Here is an 18,410-nt window from a genome sequence, read left to right as displayed (position 1 = left end):
TCTCCGCCTCAATGGATAAACCCTTGTGATTAGCAATTTCTTTGAAGCCAGTAATCCGCTTGTGCAACGTCCACTCACTATCAATAAAGTGGATTGTGATACACATGTAGCTAATATTCTGTATGGACGTCCATGTATCAGTCATAAATGATACTCTCTGGCCAGTGGTAATAAACATCTCCTTCATCTCTGCCTTCTCCTTAGCATGCCTCTTCAAAAAATCTCGCATCACCGTATATCGTGAAGGTATGAGAAGTTGTGGCTCGAGTGTTTAGGAATTTACGAAAGCTTTTTTTTCAACTGTGGTAAAAGGCATCTCATCACAGATGATCATATCCACAAGAATTTTCCTCAACATCTTCTCACTGTATTGAGGGATTGACAGTTTCTTAATCTGAGTACCATCAGTGGCTACAAAAGTTTCGTTACTAAGCTTGGTCTAATCAATGGCCACTAACCTTTTGTGTATCTTATACCGCTGACAACCATTAAGAGGTTCTATTAATATAGAAGTGCCTTGCTTCTTCAGATGACAACCACAAAGTTGTCCACAATGGTGGCATCTTGCCTGCCGGTTCTCACAATCACCGAAGATTTTGGTGAAATATTCCCATATCCACGATCTTTTTTTACTAAGTCATGGTGGTCGATCGTGCTCATTATGCACCTCCTCCTCCTCATTAAGCATATCCTCATCTTTTACATCTATTGGACTCGAATACTTGCACAGAAAAGTAATTGCTCTAGATGTGGGTCTAGGGGTGGAAGTACCTGTCGATCTAGGAATTGGCATCCGCTTGTGGACGATCATCCCTAGTAGGTGTAGCATCCATATCTAGATCAACTGTGCTAAAATAATAGATTAGAAGCAAACAGATTAGAAGAAAAACATGTACTACATATATACACACACACACACACACACACACACGCACACATCATGTTATGTATGTTTTACTTCTCTGCTAGATTTATAATATATTGCAACAAGCATACATAAATAGATACAAAAGTGCAATACTATTTATTTTAAATTAATCTCACATGTTACAATTTAAATATCTTAATATGCCAACCATTACATTAAATATACAAAAGAGCAATACAATTACACAACACAAAATGAATTGTCACATTAAATTTTATTGTTGATCAATGCACCTTAATCCTCAACCACTATAAAATCCACCTATATATATACATATATATATTGTATAAATTTACTTGAACTGGATGCACACTTTTCGGAACTAAAATATTTTCTTTCCATATATGCACCCTAAAACCAAGTGGTCAAAACTAGTATTTTCTAGATGATGTAGTGATTGTTGGAGAGGTTGCAAACTTTGTGGCTTATGTCTATTCTCCAGCAGTTCTAGTGACCCCACTTGGTGCACTATGTATACTTATCAGGTAAATGCAATTACTTTGAGCTTTTCTTGTATGTGGGTAGTTCCTTATGAAAACGTGTTATAAAATCCGCCTTATAACCAAAATATTTTTTGTGTAGTGCGGTTTTGGCTCATTTCATGCTGAGAGAAAGTCTGTAGAAAATGGGTATTGTTGGATGTGTATCCTATGTTGTGGGATCATTTGTAATTGTAATCCATGCACCTCAGGAGCATACTCCCACTTCTGTACAAGAAATCTGGACATTGGCTATGCAACCAGGTATATGGGAATGTGTGTTTGGGGTTTGGAGCCCTTTTTTCTACATCTAAAGTTATCTGTGATTAAGTTTTTCCTCTCTCAAGGTTACTAAACTTTCCTTCCTCTGTCAAAAGCCTTCCATTTCCTTCTATATGTTGTTGCTACCCTTTCAATAGTGTTGGCCTTGATTTTGCATTTTGAACCTCGCTACGGGTAGGAAAATATACTGATCTTCTTCGGAATTTGTTCTTTAATGGGCCCACTTACGGTAATTTACATTTTCTAAAATTTATTATCTGCACATGGGCACCATGTCATCAAGGTCATAGCTTTCTAATTTCAGTGTAATACTAACACAATCTAGGTGCTTATCCTCAAACCTTCCTTTGCTGTGATTTAGGTTGTTAAAGGCCATAGGAATTGCAATTAAGCTTACTCTGGAAGGCGTAAGTCAAATGACTTATCCTCAGACTTGGTTTTTTCTCATTGTTGCAATGATATGTGTCGTTACACAGTTAAATTACCTGAACAAGGTGAGTGTAGCGTTATTATTTTTGGCATTGGTTCAATTGGTCCGTTGTATTTCTGTCTTAACTGTAAAAGCCAGTGTCGTTTCTTTTGGACTAACTGATCATCTTCTGCTATGAATCTATCTGCTATCTAGTGTTCATGCTATAGTTATTTGGCATGTGAAGTATCAAGTGTAAGATTTTCCAAATCCAAAGTGATTATATACTTTCCCATGAAGAAGTCATGAATATTACTCTTATTTTGTAGTTTTCTAGAATGAGTTTTGGAACTTTGGGCTGACTTCATGAATACTACCGTTGGTGCTTTGTTCTTTTATTGCTGAATACAAAAGTCTTGCATCGAGCATACACATATTCCAGCCTTATTCATACTTGAATGTCGATATAATGCGCTACATCCATCTAGAAAAAGTCATAAATATGGAACTGTAACAGAGTATATAAACCCCGGTAGCTAACCAAGTAGAAACAGAATGTGAATATTCTCCTTATTCATTCTCGGAGCCCCAAGTGTGCACATAGAAAAGATCACGCAAAAAATCACTTCGTTTCCAAAGTGGGTGCACCAGAAACAGAAAAGTTGGTACCAACTCGAACAGAGGCCACAATTTTACACCCGTGGTAAGGTCAGAACAGAACAGAAACAAAAACAGAATGTTATGCCAGAGATTTTTAGAAATCACATCATATCATATCAGAGTATAAAACATATTCAGAACATAACATAATCAGATCACAAAAACATAATTTATGCACAAAATTACATATTCGCTCTCTTATGCATAGTTCAGAAAATAGAATGTCAAAAATAAGTTCATGTCTACACCAGTCATGCCAGAAAAATACTTTATTCTTAAACAAAATCTCATGAATAATGCAGAACAAATAACTGAGGTAGTTCAAATTTCTTTTCATAACAAAAACATTAATATTTTCCAAAATTGACCTCAGTCCATTTTATTTTTATGCAAAGTTTAGCATAGGAACCCTGCTTACCTAGACTTCTTAGTTTTTTCTTAATTTTCCTAAAAAATGTCGAACAATAATTAATCGGCATCTATAAAATAATCACGTAATTCTCGTAAATTTCCAATTTATCAAATATTTCGATATTTAAGCCTAAACTTCTAAAATAACCTATTTTATTCTTCAAAAACCTAACTTCACGTAATCCTAAAATATCGTCACATTTTCTAAATTCATCAATGTCCCAATCATCAGTCCGAACAAAATACAAAATCTAACTTATTTACTAATGAGATCAAATTATAAAATTTAATTATTGATAATATATTTATGCCAAAATATTTTAAAAATTAAACAGCTAAAACTATAATAAGCAAGATCATAATAATAAACACAACATTATTATTTACTCTTTGAAAGAAAACCTTGCTTAATACTAATTTAATAAAGTTATAAACTTGTAATTACTATTTGTTATAACACTTTTTAGACTAAAAAAAATGAGCGGGAGTACATTTTAAAAAAAAACAAAGAGTTTTATAACTGGAAGGGCACAAATGTGAAAACACTTAAAAAGGGTTTGAGGTGTTTTACGAAAAAAATAATGACCAAATGCTTGATGGCATTTTCGTAAATACTAGGGATATCAAGACCATATACTTTAAAACTATCTACACGTTAATATTTTCAATAACTCCAAAGCTTCTGCTTGTTTCAAGGGAAAACTGAAAACACAGTAAAAAGAAGAGGAAACCGAAAGAGGAGGTGTGCGACGGATGCTCACCGTGAGGGAAGGTGTGCGTCTCTGGGTGCAGTGGAAGGTTGTGAACTCGGCGGCTGTGCACTGGACGAGAGAGAGCAAGACTTGAGGGAAAGAGATGAAGCTCACCGTGAGGTGCGACGAACTGGGGGTGTTGGAAAGTCCTTGGCGGTGGTTTCTATGAGGTATCGATGGTGGAGATCGAAGGTGACAATGAAGTGCAACACCCAGTGGAAGGCCAACAGAGGGGGGCTCGATAGACAGCTTGAGCAAAGACTTGCTTTGTTTCGGGGAGCACAAATAGGGGTGTTTGTGGACGTGCCATGATGGCTCGCGGTGGTTGAAGAGGGTAGCAGCGGCTACAACTTGGTGGAGGGTTTGAGGGAGGCTGAGCCGGAGTGTGTCAAAAGTGGTGGTCTGGTGCAGTGAAAGCATGCTGCGACTAACGTGTGTGGATGGGGACTGCCGTGGGAGGTTTGCGGCTGCTATAGGCTTGTTAAACTATACACACAGGCCGTACGTATGTATATATTTATAGACGATGAACAAAAACCCTAGAGAAAGAGACGTGCAATATCATGCATGCCGTAGAAAACGAACTAGATGAAGCCGTGCACGACGAGAAATCTGTGGGGCTGTGCGATAAACTGTGAAGTTGCCATATATATAGGTGATTGAAACAAAACAAAAACAAAACCCTAAAGCTGAGGAGAATATAGAGGCGTACGTGCATGGGAGTGTAATCATGCATTGTGGCGAAAAGAAAATCATAAACTCAGTTGGGTTTAATGGTTTAAAAGACATGGGTGTGGGCTTGGGTCTTGGGCTTTTTCTTGAGTCATCGATCACGACTCAATTTCTAAAAAAAAATTCAATTAGTCCAAAAATTTTCTCGACTCATAAAAAGATTTTTAACCTAATTATAAATACCAAAGAAAATAAAATCATAAACCTCAAAAACAAAGATTTTAAGCCCATAGTCTATTCCAAAAAAAACTTGAACACTCAATTGGGTTTTTCATACGCATAAGCTCAAAAATATATAAAAATCGGGCTTGACTGGGTCCGGGTATTACATCAAGTATATTTGGTACTAAATTGATCATCTATTATCCAAGATAGTATAGTCACTTCAAAAGCATTCTTGCTTGAATTGTTAAAACTGGAAAATTTTATAAACTACTCTCACATCTTACTTTCATCCTACTATAATGAGGTGGCATTATTCATCAATCTTTGAGTTTCTTCTTTTAAAATAAAAAGATAATCTAATAGAGATAAAAGTGTCACCTTGTACATAGTGGGATGAGAGTGTCGTTTGTAGCATTACTCGTTGAAAAAAACATCACTTTCCCAACGTTTGGTTATCATAATTTGGAAGCGAAAGCCTTTCTAGAAATGTTGTCTGGTATATGTTCCCATATCATAATCACCATAACTCTTTGGTAAACAGGGTGTTAGAATCCCCAACGCTCCTGTAAATGTTGAAAAAACTGTCTTTGAGTAAGGAAAGGGAGGTAGGACATAGGACTTGGTTTAGATATTGCAGTTATCAAGGATGTCTAATTGATAGACATATTTGGTAGCCTTTGGCTTCCCAAATACATGTTGGATTGGGGACGTATTGTGTTTGTTTCAATAAGTCTAAAATGATGGATTTTTCTTAAAGTTGGATTGTTGTAGATATAAGTACTACCTAGCGCATAAATTCATACCATTAGTGTATTGAAAGGGAAAATAATAACAATAGTACAAAACAATAAGTGTAGAAGTAAATTTAGTTATAGAAAGTGAACAAATAAATTTTCGTGATAAAGAAAGGTTTCGTGATTTAGAGCATAAAATTACTTATTACGTGCCCTGCTTGGATGTTGAGCTGAGTTGAGATGAGTTGAGTTCCTTATGAATAGTAATGAATTGAGATGGAGTGAGTTTTGTAGAACCCACCTAAGATGAGTGTAGATGTGTTTGGATGTTAAGATGAGTGTAGATGCATTTGTGGGAAGTTGAAAAAAGATCGTGAGTTCCACGTGTAACGAGGTATTGAGTTGAAAAAGGTTGTGAGTCCCACGTGTAAAAAATTTTGAGTTGAGATGAATTTAGTAATTTGAGAGTTAGACGTTTGGATGTTAGACTTAGTTTAAAATTAAACTAAACTAAGTTGATCTCAGTTCAGTCCAAATTCCAAATGGGGCCTAGCCTTTCTTCCCTAAACTGTTTGTGAGAAATCTGTGCATAATCTAAGTAGAGATGTTTGTGAGAAATTTTTAGCCTTTCTTCCCTCAAACTGTTTGACAAGAATTGGCAACTATATATGTGAAAGATTGGTTAAATCATATTGTTTCAACCCATTTAAATTTACAGGGAAACTTATAAATCATTGCAAACTTTGCTATAGTTCATAAAGCAAGTTTGTAGTATTTAAATGATCCGTTACTTTGTACTCAGATCAGCCCCCACCCTAAACACATTTATTTTCACTATCTTCTCTCTTAATTGATCGATTTCCCTTTCCGTTCAAGGGAAAATACAATCATTGAGTGCCCTCTACCTAAATATAAAGCATATTTCAGAGAAAACCATACAAAATCAAGACTGTTAATTAATCCCTTCATTAAGTATATTTTGGAGAAAATCATCAGAACTCAAGACTATGTAATGCTTCTCTCCCCTATTCCTATTTCCTGCTCTCTTTTAACTCTACCTTCTACCAACTCTTCTTGGTTTTTCGCTGAGATCTCATAATGGATAGCGTCGAAGCCAAGTTTTCACAGAACCCACCTCCGAAAACCCAAAAGATTGTCCTTGGAGTCCAGATTTGCTCCAGAATTTTTGCAATTGTGACAACAATGGCTGCAACTTTCTTTATTTTCACTAGCAAGCAATCGACAGAGATTATTGGCATCACCTTTGATGCTCGTATAGCTACTCCTCTACTTTCAAGTAAGACAAAGCTTCGTGAAAAAAGTGAAAATACACGAAAGAAGAAGAACCACTAATAACTTCGGACGCCATGTTTATATACAATTCAATCTTCCATTTGCAGGTTTTTTGCTTTTGCAAACGCTGTTGCATGTGCCTTTTCTATGTTGTCCCTATTCTTTGTTTTCATTTTATGTCGTCCAGGCACAAACTCTACCAACTACTACTATTACTTGTTCTTACATGATTTGGTATGCTTAGTTTTGTTATTATTTTTATATTTCATCCAAATATCTTTAGTTCTCATGAAAATTGGGCATATATCACCTAGAAAAGGATGTTTTCATTAACATAATTTATTTGGTTGTGATTGTGACAGTTAATGATGTCATTGGCTCTTGCTGTATGTGCGGCTGCGACAGCCAAAGGGTACATTGGACGGTATGGGAACAACCATAAGGGTTGGCCTCGAATTTGTGATCAGTTTGGTAAATTCTGTAACAAAATTACAAGTGCTGTGATGCTCTCTTTGTAATACTAAGGGTAGGTGGTGTATGAGATCCCACATTACTTGGGAAGTAGAAGTTTTTGTTATTTATAAGGTTCCAATGAAGCTTCAATTGTATAATTGACTAATTTTTTTAGAATATAGGCCATGTGATTTAGGTCTTTCATTGGAGCATTACAGTCTTACCTGGCTCTCGTTTTTTTACTCATGCTTACTATCCTCTCTGCTACTAAGTCTACACAGATTCAGCTTTAGAACTCCTCATTTAGAGTATATGCTATCCATAGAAGAAGAAAAAGAATAACGACATGGGGACATGATGATGGGATGCAATTATGGACTTGGATCTGTAATAAACCCTCTTAAAATGGAACTTCTTTCTTTTGTGTTTTCTACCAAACTATTACCTTTTTACCTTTTTTAATTTGCACCCAAAACTACGTTTTTGAAGATTCACATCTTCTATCAATATTTGATCTTCAAGATTGTTTACATATTCATTGGTCTTAACGATTACTCATCTCATCTCATCAATTTAAACCAAGAACTGTAGAATTTACCAAAAATGATAGTTGAAGGTATAATTTGATAGTTTTAGTAGTTTTCAGAGAAAATTGTGGAAACGGTGATAGTTGGGAATACCTTTTTGTTTTATTTTTGGGCTTATGGCTATAATACATTGTTGCTTAGTTTTTTAATATATTTAAGGTTATTGTCTCCTAAAAAGTGTATATATTAGGAATTATATTAATATACTTTCGCAAAAGAAAAGTGTAAAACCCAAGCCCAAACTAGTTCTCACCAAAGGGGCATTACAGCGTCATTTTCAGGTAAGGCTTAAGCCTTTGTTTTGTTTTTTTGTTTTTTTTTTTCTTTTCCTCCGACGATTTCTTGCTCTCTCCCTCTTTGATTTTCAGTTTTGGTTGTTTCGAATCTCACTCCCACTTTTTCATCCACTTCTCAACCGCATCTCTCTTTTCTTTTCTTTTTTCTTCACTTTAAGAAGTTTCACTCTCATCAGACTCTCTCCCTCTCCCTCACATCAGTTTCTCACCCTCACCTCCAAAGCCCACGGTCCCAGACCATAAGGCAATGCTACTGCCACAAACCACCTAGCACTAAAGCCCAGCCTCCTGCCAACCAACCGCCTCTCAACACCTCACCAAACCACCACTGGAAGCCACCAGTCGTGCCTAGCTGCAACAAGATGGGACACTACCACAGCCAGCGCCTCCGTGACCTTAAACGAAAACCACCCAATGGACTTGCACTTCCCAGCCACTGCCTTGTACACACCACCACCTTGCAAGCCTCCCACGTTCCCTCAATTCCAGCCATCACTTCATGAAGGGAGCTCCACATTGCCGCCACCCTTCACAGTGAAACCAAGCCACCATCGCATGCTAAGAGGCCTCTGTTTTCACATGCCAAAAACAGAGCATGCTTTCCTTCAAACTTTGCCTCCATGCAAGCCGCCCAGTCACTTGTCGTCCGTGCGCCGTAGCCCAGTCGTGAATCTGCAAGTGGAACCACTGTAGATCACGAAGCAAGATTCCATGGTCGAAATGCAGCCCCCATTGCATGGTCCGTAACTCCCTCTTCCTCTTTCTCTCGGTTTGCCTAGACTTTATCGCACGGTTTGTATTTCTCATGTATTTCATTTGCATTTTCTTAAGTATTTCCGTTTCTATTTTTTTGTCCCTACCTACAGATTTGTTGAATAGTATAAATAAGCCACTTTTAATACTTTATCGTATAGAATTTGTAAGCATGGTAAAGAAATTGTTTTAAATATATTTATATTACTACGTCTAGTTTTTAAGTCAGTATGCTTTCTTGACATTTGATGTTTATTTTGATATTGAGTTTGATTTATTTGAGATGTTTCATGTGGATAATGTTTAGCCTGAAATTATAATTTCATATAGATAGTATTTAAAGATCTAAAATTTTAGTTATATAGTAATGATGAGAATGCAAAGTGTCATATTTTTCTCCCTTAATTTTAATCTTTTATACTTATTTGGTGCCTAAATGTACTCATTATTCTTATATTTTTATTTATGAGGCAAATGGAGTAGTAAAATGCAAAACAAAGTTAATTGGGTGGTTCTGGATAATTTCGACATCACTTCATAATATGGGCATAACTCTCTCATCCAAGCTCTGATTGAGATGATTCAAGATGTTATGGAACACCAAGACAAATATCTACAACTTTCATGTTTTGATTTTTGAAATATATTGGCTTCATAAAGGTCACAATCGGGCTTGCAATTGACGCACCTGCACTACTGACGTTTCAGAACGTTCGGCCTTATCGTGTAATTCAAGTATACGATTTAATTGCAGATGTTTTGGAGATCTGGTGCACAAAAGTTACAGCTGAAAAACACCACTTTCCTAGTTATATTAGGACTCTATTTTATTTTTAATATTTCCCTTAATTAAGTCAGATTTGGATATGGTTATTTGAGGATAATGTTTAAAATATTTTAGGAGATTTGGTAGGATTCTAATAAGGGGCATGGACGTGTAAAAGGGGAAAATCATCATACTAGGGCATCTCTCTCCCCTCTTCTCTAACTCCTCCTTCCAGTTTTCATGATGGTTTTGTGTGGTTAAACTTTCATAATTGGTCGAAGGAAACGAAAACCTTGGAATCAATAAAACTATGAGATCTGATTTGTTTTTAGTGTTCAATTTATGCTTTGAGTATCGAATGTTTTTCTATGCCTATTTTTATGATTGTCTCATTTAATTACTAGGAGGCCTACTAGTTTATTATTCGTTACAATCTATTGCTAGATTAGACATCAAATACGTAATTGTTTGATCACTCTAATTTGTGAAGCAACTAAGATTTGATGATTTGCTGCGTCAGAAATTATTAGATCTTAGGAAGAACGCTCAACGAAATTAAATGTAACCACTTGTGCTTGTGTTGTTTAGCTTCATCGATCTCTCTAATTCTTAAGGTTGTTACTAGATTAAACCTTTAGCGCTTGTCTTGGGTTGTTTAGTGGTTAAGGTTAATTAGATTGTTTGTTTTCTAATTAACTACGACTAAGGAGAGATAGGAAAATAATTCCAACGGTGAATATTCAAAGTATGAATTAATATATATTTGCATCGATGATCAGTTGTAAAATTTCGATGGTAGATGTTGACTTAGACCAAGGTTTGTTCTTTTGATTGATTTCGATACTTTAATTTGAATTGTTTCTTAGTTGTTCTTATTAAAATTGTTTTCGTTATACTCAAACCCTCCCCTCCAATCCTTGTTCACGTAGGATAAAACTAGGCTAAATACTCTCCGTGGGAACGATTCTTACTTGCACTACTACATGTATTTTTAAGAGTATAGGTTTTATTTTTGGTTGCCTGCGACAGTACACCAAGTAATAATAGTTATAACTATTTTTCAGTAGTAAATAATAAGATTTTAGCATTTCATTCTAAATGCTTTAAAATCGATTTAAGTATATTTTACTAAATGAGTTTTTCATTGTTTATATTATTTGGATTCGAATATTTTATGAATTAATATTGTTTAAGAAATTTATGACTTCCTACTAGATTATATGTTGGCAGTATTAAATTAGTGTTTTAATAATAGTTTATAGAGATATGAGTTTTTATTATGATTATGTTAATTTTTGAAATGAGTTTAAGTTGTTTTTCCATATTTGATAAAATTATATTATAATAAGTTAAGATTATTCTTTTTTATGATAATATATCTATTAGATTTCTGATAACTATACAGTTATCAAAGCCATTTCCATAATATGAATTTAAGTAGATTGAGAGTTTTAGCAGTTCTTTTAGAAGTTTAGTAACGTTTAGTATTCTGTATAGGTGACGATTGGTATTCATTTGGCAGTATTGTGGAAAGATTCAGAAAAACTAAAAAGTCCAGGTAAGTTGAGTTCCTATGCTAGACTTTACACAAATTATTGAGACTGAGGTTGACTTTCTAAAAATTTTGCATGTTTTGTTATGAAATGAGAACTTGGGAAGAAAACCTCGATCGTTTATTTGCATTACTCGTGAAATCTTTATGAAGAAGAGAAAATGTTTTTGACAAGCATTGTGTAGACATGAGCTATATTTTGTCATGTTGTCTCTAAAATCTGAAAAAGAGCGATATTGAAAATCTCAAGAAATTGTGCATTGATTTAGAAAGATGCTCCGACTTTTGTTTTCAATGAGAATGATCTGAATATCTTTTGGTACTTTGTTTTGTTTTGATATGGCATCTGAAAACCTTTGGCATGATATACTAATTTTGTATCTAACTCTGTCTTTGCTCTGCTCTGCTCTGTTTGGGTTGGTACCAACTTCTCTATCTCTGAGTGCACCCACTTTGGAAACAAAGTAGTTTTTAAGTGGTCTTTCCTGTATGCACATTCGGGGCTCCGAGAGTAATAAGGGAAAGATTTCACCTATCTCTGCCCAGTTTGGCCATCGAGTTTAGCATAAGCCTACCACGGGGGTGAAACATGGTCTCTGCTCTGTAAGATGCTATGTTTTGATGTGATGATGATGCTTAGGTTAAGTTATACCAAAGTAATCTGGGTTTTATATGTCTTAAAATCATCGCTCTGTTACGTTTCAAAATATGTATTATTGGAGAATTTTTATTGAATAGTTTTGTTTTGCTCTATTGACTTAGTACTTCGAGAAGTTGTCATTTATTCTAAGACTTCGTCGTATTCTTAGTTATTCATTTTGAACTAGATGGTTTCAAGTAATGAGGTCTCTGAGTAATTGAGGAATTTGAGTTTATATTTGTGCAGTGAGATATGATTTTTAAGTGTTAAGAAGTAACTCTCCAATCCATCCGGGATCGGGGTATTACAAAAAGTGAAAGGTATCTCCTTCATGCATGCTCCCCGGCCAGTTGGTAGAGCTACTACACTTTTGATACTGAAGTTGAAATGATAGAACAACATTAATAAGACATGAACTTGCTTAAAAGAATTTTTAACTGTCTTGTCTTCTTCACATAGTGGTCCACGCATATGCAAGACATAGAGCTTTAGAGCTTATAATACTATTGTTAAGAAGTAACTCTCCAATCCATCCGGGATCGGGGTATTACAAAAAGTGAAAGGTATCTCCTTCATGCATGCTCCCCGGCCAGTTGGTAGAGCTACTACACTTTTGATACTGAAGTTGAAATGATAGAACAACATTAATAAGACATGAACTTGCTTAAAAGAATTTTTAACTGTCTTGTCTTCTTCACATAGTGGTCCACGCATATGCAAGACATAGAGCTTTAGAGCTTATAATACTATTCAACTTTCAAAGGAAAACTCATTAGGTGGTATAAACTTTATATGATCGTTTATTGGAAAGGACCGAAAGGTTTCATCATCATTGCATTGAAAGAGAGAATAAATCTTGAGCCTGAAAAAACAATAACTGGATGTGCAAGCTTGACGAGTGCAAAGAAAGATGGAGATAGATGAATAGTTACCAAGTTTGTTACTGAATATAACTATGAGCTTCAGAAGAAATAGTTTTCTTTGTGGACATAGAAATGTAATACATGTTTAAAAAAAGAAAACTTACAATAAAGATAATGAAAGGAATTAGTCCAAGGTACCTACAAGAAAATATAAAGATAGTGTTGATGTCATGTTTCATAGCCCGAGCAGTATCACAGTAGCCAAACTCTTAGGACCTGTAGCTAAGAGGAAGAATGGGCTCGGGTGACGTCCGGGGTCACTCTGATGCCAAAGTAAGTGGAGAATATTTGAGTGATTAAGAAAGCTAAGCGAGTTGTGTAGTAGAAGAGTTCAAAGAGCCTTCCCTTAGGAGGGATGGCTATATTTATACATGGCTTGGACTCAACTACCAAGGGATATCGTGGGGTGTCAGGTCATGCTCGGGTCAGACCTGCCACCACTCTCCTATCATGGCAGTATGTCAGGCCGTGGTTGTGCCATCCTACGACACCTTACGCAGCACGTCGTTGCGTGTTGGGCTCCCTGACACGCATTGAATGCTGCGTGTCTCTAGCCTGGCGCGCCCACGATCGGACATGCCCAACCGCCTGTGCTCTACTGTAGCTATCCGTTACGTACCCTATTGTAGGGCTTGGCATCCCACCGAGGTCCCAGGCAATTGTTGCCTTATTGTGGGCTCCTTGACAGGGCCGAGTCCTGTGCCAAGGCCTATCTGTAGGGGCAGGCGAGTCGTGGGCTCGGCACATGGCTTCTTCGGCTCCTGGCCTACTTCGAGTTTCCGCCTGAGGCCTCTGTAACTTGATCTTTTTGGGCCTAAGCCACTCTTCTAAGGGGCCCCTCTCACAATACCCCGCAAATTCCTAACACATAATTGTGGTGGGAATTCAAAAGTTCCTCTCATTATTGGTGTAGCCAGTCAGTTGAGTTCCAGAGGTCATCAATTCGACTCCAGTCGATTAAGTTCCCAAAGACACCTGTCCATCCAATAAGTGTGTCTCATCAGTTTGGCTTCGGTCGATCGAGTTCTCAGGGCCACCTGTCCATCCAATAAGTGTGTCTCCTCGATTCTTGCGGCCTGCCATCTCCTGACGGTTGATTGGATAGATCGGCTACTCCTCTCCCCACGCCTCAGGGATCCCATTGGACCGTGTTTCCCACACACCTAACATGACGACTGCCACTTGTGTCGATCATAACGTTGGAGGTCTGCGTGGCATTTTGCTGGCATCATCACTGTTAGCGTTGCTTTGTCTCTCACACGCTGTCCAGCCTCCCTCGACTATATAAGGCCCCCCTTCACCTCCACTTCCTCCATTTTCGTCTCTTTATCTCTCTCTCGGCATTTTCTCTCAACTTCTTCTCCTGTCGCCATGCATTCCTCCCCTTCCCAAGCTTATTACTACTCCTCCACCACCCAGATTCCCCTCTGCCGCCATCTTCCTCTCCACTTCCCAAATTGTGCCCGTTGTCTTATTACCATCACTTCCCATCGTTACTATGGCCCCCAAAGCTCCATTTGAGTTTGTTGCCCCATACGTTGAAAGGAAGTTGGGTTTCATCTGTCACCGGCGAGGACCTCAGGGCAATTTCTGGCCAAATACAACATTCCCACCTCCATCCTAGAGATCCCCAAGGGGAACACGCGTTGACCCTGACAGAATGGCATCCTGGGTGGCCCTCTTCCCCTTAATGTTTGCAAACAACTTGCGCCTCCCGTTCTGTCACCCCATTCGCGAGGTTCTCAACTATCTAGGGCTAGCCCCGGCACAGCTCCATCCTAATGCTTGGCGACAACTAGTGTCTAGCTGTGTTATCTTCCGGATGGCCTTCAGTGGAACTGCTAAGAAGTATCCCGTCCAGGCAGGCTGGTTCCCTTCCTCATAGAGGTTTGGCCTTATGCTGAACTGGAGAGAAGAGGCCCGGCTAGAAGCCATGATGGCTTGGGTGAGAGCCCATCCTGGCAAGTCGCACACCGACCTGGCCCTCTCCAACTAGAACATTCGGGACTACTTGTCCATGCCTATTGGCTTATATGCAGGTGAGATCCCATTGCCCAGGGGTCGAAAGCACTCTTCAAGTTCCTCTGGTGGCAAGGGGAAGCAGCCAACGATGCATCACGACCTGCCCTGGGACTCCGGGTAGTGAGGCTGGGGGGTCCAGCAGTGGTACCTCCTTTTCTTAGGGTTGTGCTAAGGAGTCGAGGACTCGTGCTAAGGTGCCCCGAGGCTAGGAGGCCCGTGAACAGGGATAGTAGGAGTTCGTGTGCTCAGAGGTCCCGATCCCTTCAACTTGGGGGAGCACAACGTTTCTCCCGAGTGGTTCACACTCCGCCTCTGGGCCTTCTTTTTCATCCGGAGGCCCCCGGCCCACCCCTGCCGGTCCTTCTGTCAACCCACTATTTGCTTTCGTAGATGAAGAAGGTGAGTGCAATCTTGCCACCACTTTCTTCAGCTCCTTCTGCATCCTGACCCTTACGAGCCTAGTGTGGTCGAGCCGTTCATGTCCTTTGAAGATACTCTGAGGGAGGATGCCACCCGTGAGGCTCCACAAACAACCTTGGAGACTGGTCGCTAGGAATAAGAAGAAGAAAGACAAGAAGAAGGAGGAGGAGGAGGAGGAGGAGAAAGACAAGAAGGGCAAGGAAGAACCTCCCCCAAGGCCTATAACCTCACTACCGGGAACCAAAAGGAGGTCACTAGGTCCACCTCTCCCAATTTAAGGACTATTCCCTCCTCGTCTTCCTTCGCCGAACCGAGTGACACTGGCCCCGAGGGAGGTCCCCAAGATTCCCACTCCGTTTTGGAGCGAAGCAACAACAATGACTCTTAATCTCCTCCATCGGTCGATCCTGGTTCGGCCGGTGAGATTCCTTTCAAACTCAGGAAGGAGGCTAAAGGGGGGATATCGGACTTCTCTTGGTAGCTAGAGGTCACCGGCCTTTCCTCTTCCACCGGGGCAGGGGAGAGCCAGGCCTCGGCCTTAAACCTAGGTCGCGGCCACCGAGTGGGAGGCTCAGAAGCTGCGAACCTTCTTTGCCCAGGTAGGTTTTCCCCCACACTCTGCTTATTACGTTTGACCCTTTCTGTCCCTTGCCTCATCATTTCTAATTTTTCTTTTCATTGCAGGTCATAGATCGGTTAGCTGCAATGATTGGTGAGGAGCAAGGGGAGCTGGAGGAGGCCAATCGAGAGCTCAGGATGCTGGGCCACTTTGCTTACTATAAGCTGAAGCAGGTGGCCCAGAAGATTAAGGACCTCGAGACTAAGCGTAGAGGGCTGGTCAACAAGGTGGAGTACATGAAGGACCAAAACCAATTCTTGGAGAAGGATGCCGTGAGGCGTAAATAGAAGAAGAAGGTTCTGAAAAAGCTGTTGCGTGAGGCTGAGGAAAACCTCGACCGATGGGCATCTACGAGCAAACGTCGTCTACTCAGAGGGAGCTGTAGGAGTTTCTACGAGATCGCACTTTGATCACCGGGCAACATTCGAGGCTATTGTTTAAGCACTTCAAACTCACCAGGGAGGCCCAAACACCAAAGGGAACAGCTGTGGCAGGCCAATGAAAGCGTCGGAAAACTCTCACAGAAGGTGGTTGAGAAGAATCTTGACCTCATGGCCCCCAATATGGAAATCTCAGGTATGAGGTCCCGGTTGGATGACGCCACCCATCATTCTACAGAGATTAGGTTCCAGGTCACGAATACTAATGCTATCTGGGAAACGGCTTGGGCTTATGGCTATAGAGAGGGCCTTAAACGAATGCATGAACACCTACTGCAACACCCTAGATTGGATATGCATACCCTGGCCCTGACTTCCCTTCCCCCAAACTCCCAAGCACAAGCCTATGCTAAGAATTTCGGGAAGCCAGGATATCCCTCGTTTCCCTGGGGTGCTCCTTTTCCTTCTCAGTGACAGATCCTTTAGCCTTTATAGAACCTTTGTAAAAGTTTTTTTTTGTGTGTGTGTACTTGTAAATAATGCACATTGTGCATAAAAGTAATGAAAGTGTCTTTCTTCGAAGAGTCTAGAGACTTGGCCTTACCCCACAGCGAGTCTAGGGACTCGACTTCTTTGATCGTGAGACCCTGACGAGGGCTCAGGATCTGATGCCTGGCCTCGACCCCACGACGAGTCTAGGGACCTAGCTTTGTTAAATAGGGGGTCGGCGAGTTTAAGGACTTGGCCTTACCCCGCAGTGAGTCTAGGGACTCAATTTTGTTGATTCCAAGTTTAAACAACAAAGAATTTGAGGCAAACATGCAGGCATTCTCATTCATCAAATAAGTTTACAATTTTCATACAAATTATTGCTCCATGTCCCTACACGTAGTACTTCTTCAGATGCTCAGCTTTCCAGGGGTCGGGGAGCTCAAGTACCTGGCTGTCCTTGAGGCAATAGGAGGCAGGTCGGTTGTTTGCAGTTACTACATACAAGCCTTCCCATCGTGGTCTCAGTTGTCCTTTTTCCTGGGTGGTTACTCCGGTTTGTCTCAGCACCAAGTCACCCACCTTGAAGGAGGACAGCCTGACTCATTTGTTAAAGTATTGTTCTATCTTTCACTTGTTACTTGTTGTCAGTATCGCCGCCTTTTCCCCTCTCTCTTCCAGAAGATCCAGCCCCCCAGCTAACCTTTTGTTGTTGGTGTCCCGATCAAAGTGCTGAATGAGGAACGTGGGCATTCCGACTTACACAGGGATTACTGCTTTGCTCTCATAAGTGAGGGCGAAGGGTGTCTCTCCGGTGGGGGTCCTAACAGTCGTTCGCTATGCCCATAGTACGCTCCAGAGTTTTTCAGCCCATGCTCCTTTGTGTGTCCCAAGCTTCTTCTAAAGGGTGGAGAGGAGGGTTTTATTGGTTGTCTCGGCTTGACCGTTGGCCTGGGGGTAACCTGTCGAGGAGTACTTTACCTTGATTCCGAGCGCTGCGCACCACTCCTAGTAATGTGTGCAATCGAACTGTCTTTTGTTGTCCGATATGAAGCTCTAGGGTATGTCAAATTGGCAGACTATTGACTTCCACAGAAACTTCATGATGGTTCGGGAGGTGATGTTCGCGAAGGCCTCCACTTTGACCCACTTCGTGAAGTAATCGACCACCATGACCACAAACTTGGCCCCCCTCTAGCCTTTGGGAATGGGCCTATTAGATCTAGGCCCCACTGGCGAAAGGCCATAGGGCCGTGATCGATGTTAAGCCCTTCGGTGGGCAGTGCAGCACCAGCCCGTGCTCCTGACACTTTGGGCATTTTTTCGCAAAATCCTCCACATCCCTAAGGGAATGGGGCTAGTAGTATCCAGCGCAGGTTACCCTTGTGGCTAGCGCCCTTCCTCCCAATTTGCTCCCGTAGACTCCTTCGTGGATTTTCACCAACACGTACTGTGCCTCATCTGGCAAGAGGAATGGCTTAGAGAAGCCTCTCTTGTATAGGACCCCTTCCAGCAAGGTGAACGGAGTCACCTTATTTCTGACCTTTCGTGCTTCTTCCGAGTCGTCCAGTAGTTTTCCCTCCTGTAGGAACTTCCTGATGTCCGCCGCCCATTCGGGGGATGCTAGGCTGGTGACAGATACCTCACCCCCGATGGACGGGGCGT

General features: G+C 40.2%; 2 pseudogenes; both read left to right on the top strand.

Moving 5' to 3' along the window:
- Window positions 1-553: 553 nt before the first annotated feature.
- LOC108983696 lies at window positions 554-5,413 on the top strand (annotated as a pseudogene).
- Window positions 5,414-6,650: 1,237 nt separating this feature from the next.
- On the top strand, window positions 6,651-7,591 carry LOC108983695 (annotated as a pseudogene).
- Window positions 7,592-18,410: the final 10,819 nt, after the last annotated feature.

The sequence above is a fragment of the Juglans regia genome, chromosome 9 (genome assembly GCF_001411555.2).
Source record: "Juglans regia cultivar Chandler chromosome 9, Walnut 2.0, whole genome shotgun sequence".
Lineage (NCBI taxonomy): Eukaryota > Viridiplantae > Streptophyta > Magnoliopsida > Fagales > Juglandaceae > Juglans > Juglans regia.
Note: the sequence above shows the minus strand (reverse complement) of the source record. Positions and strands in the feature narration are given on the sequence as shown.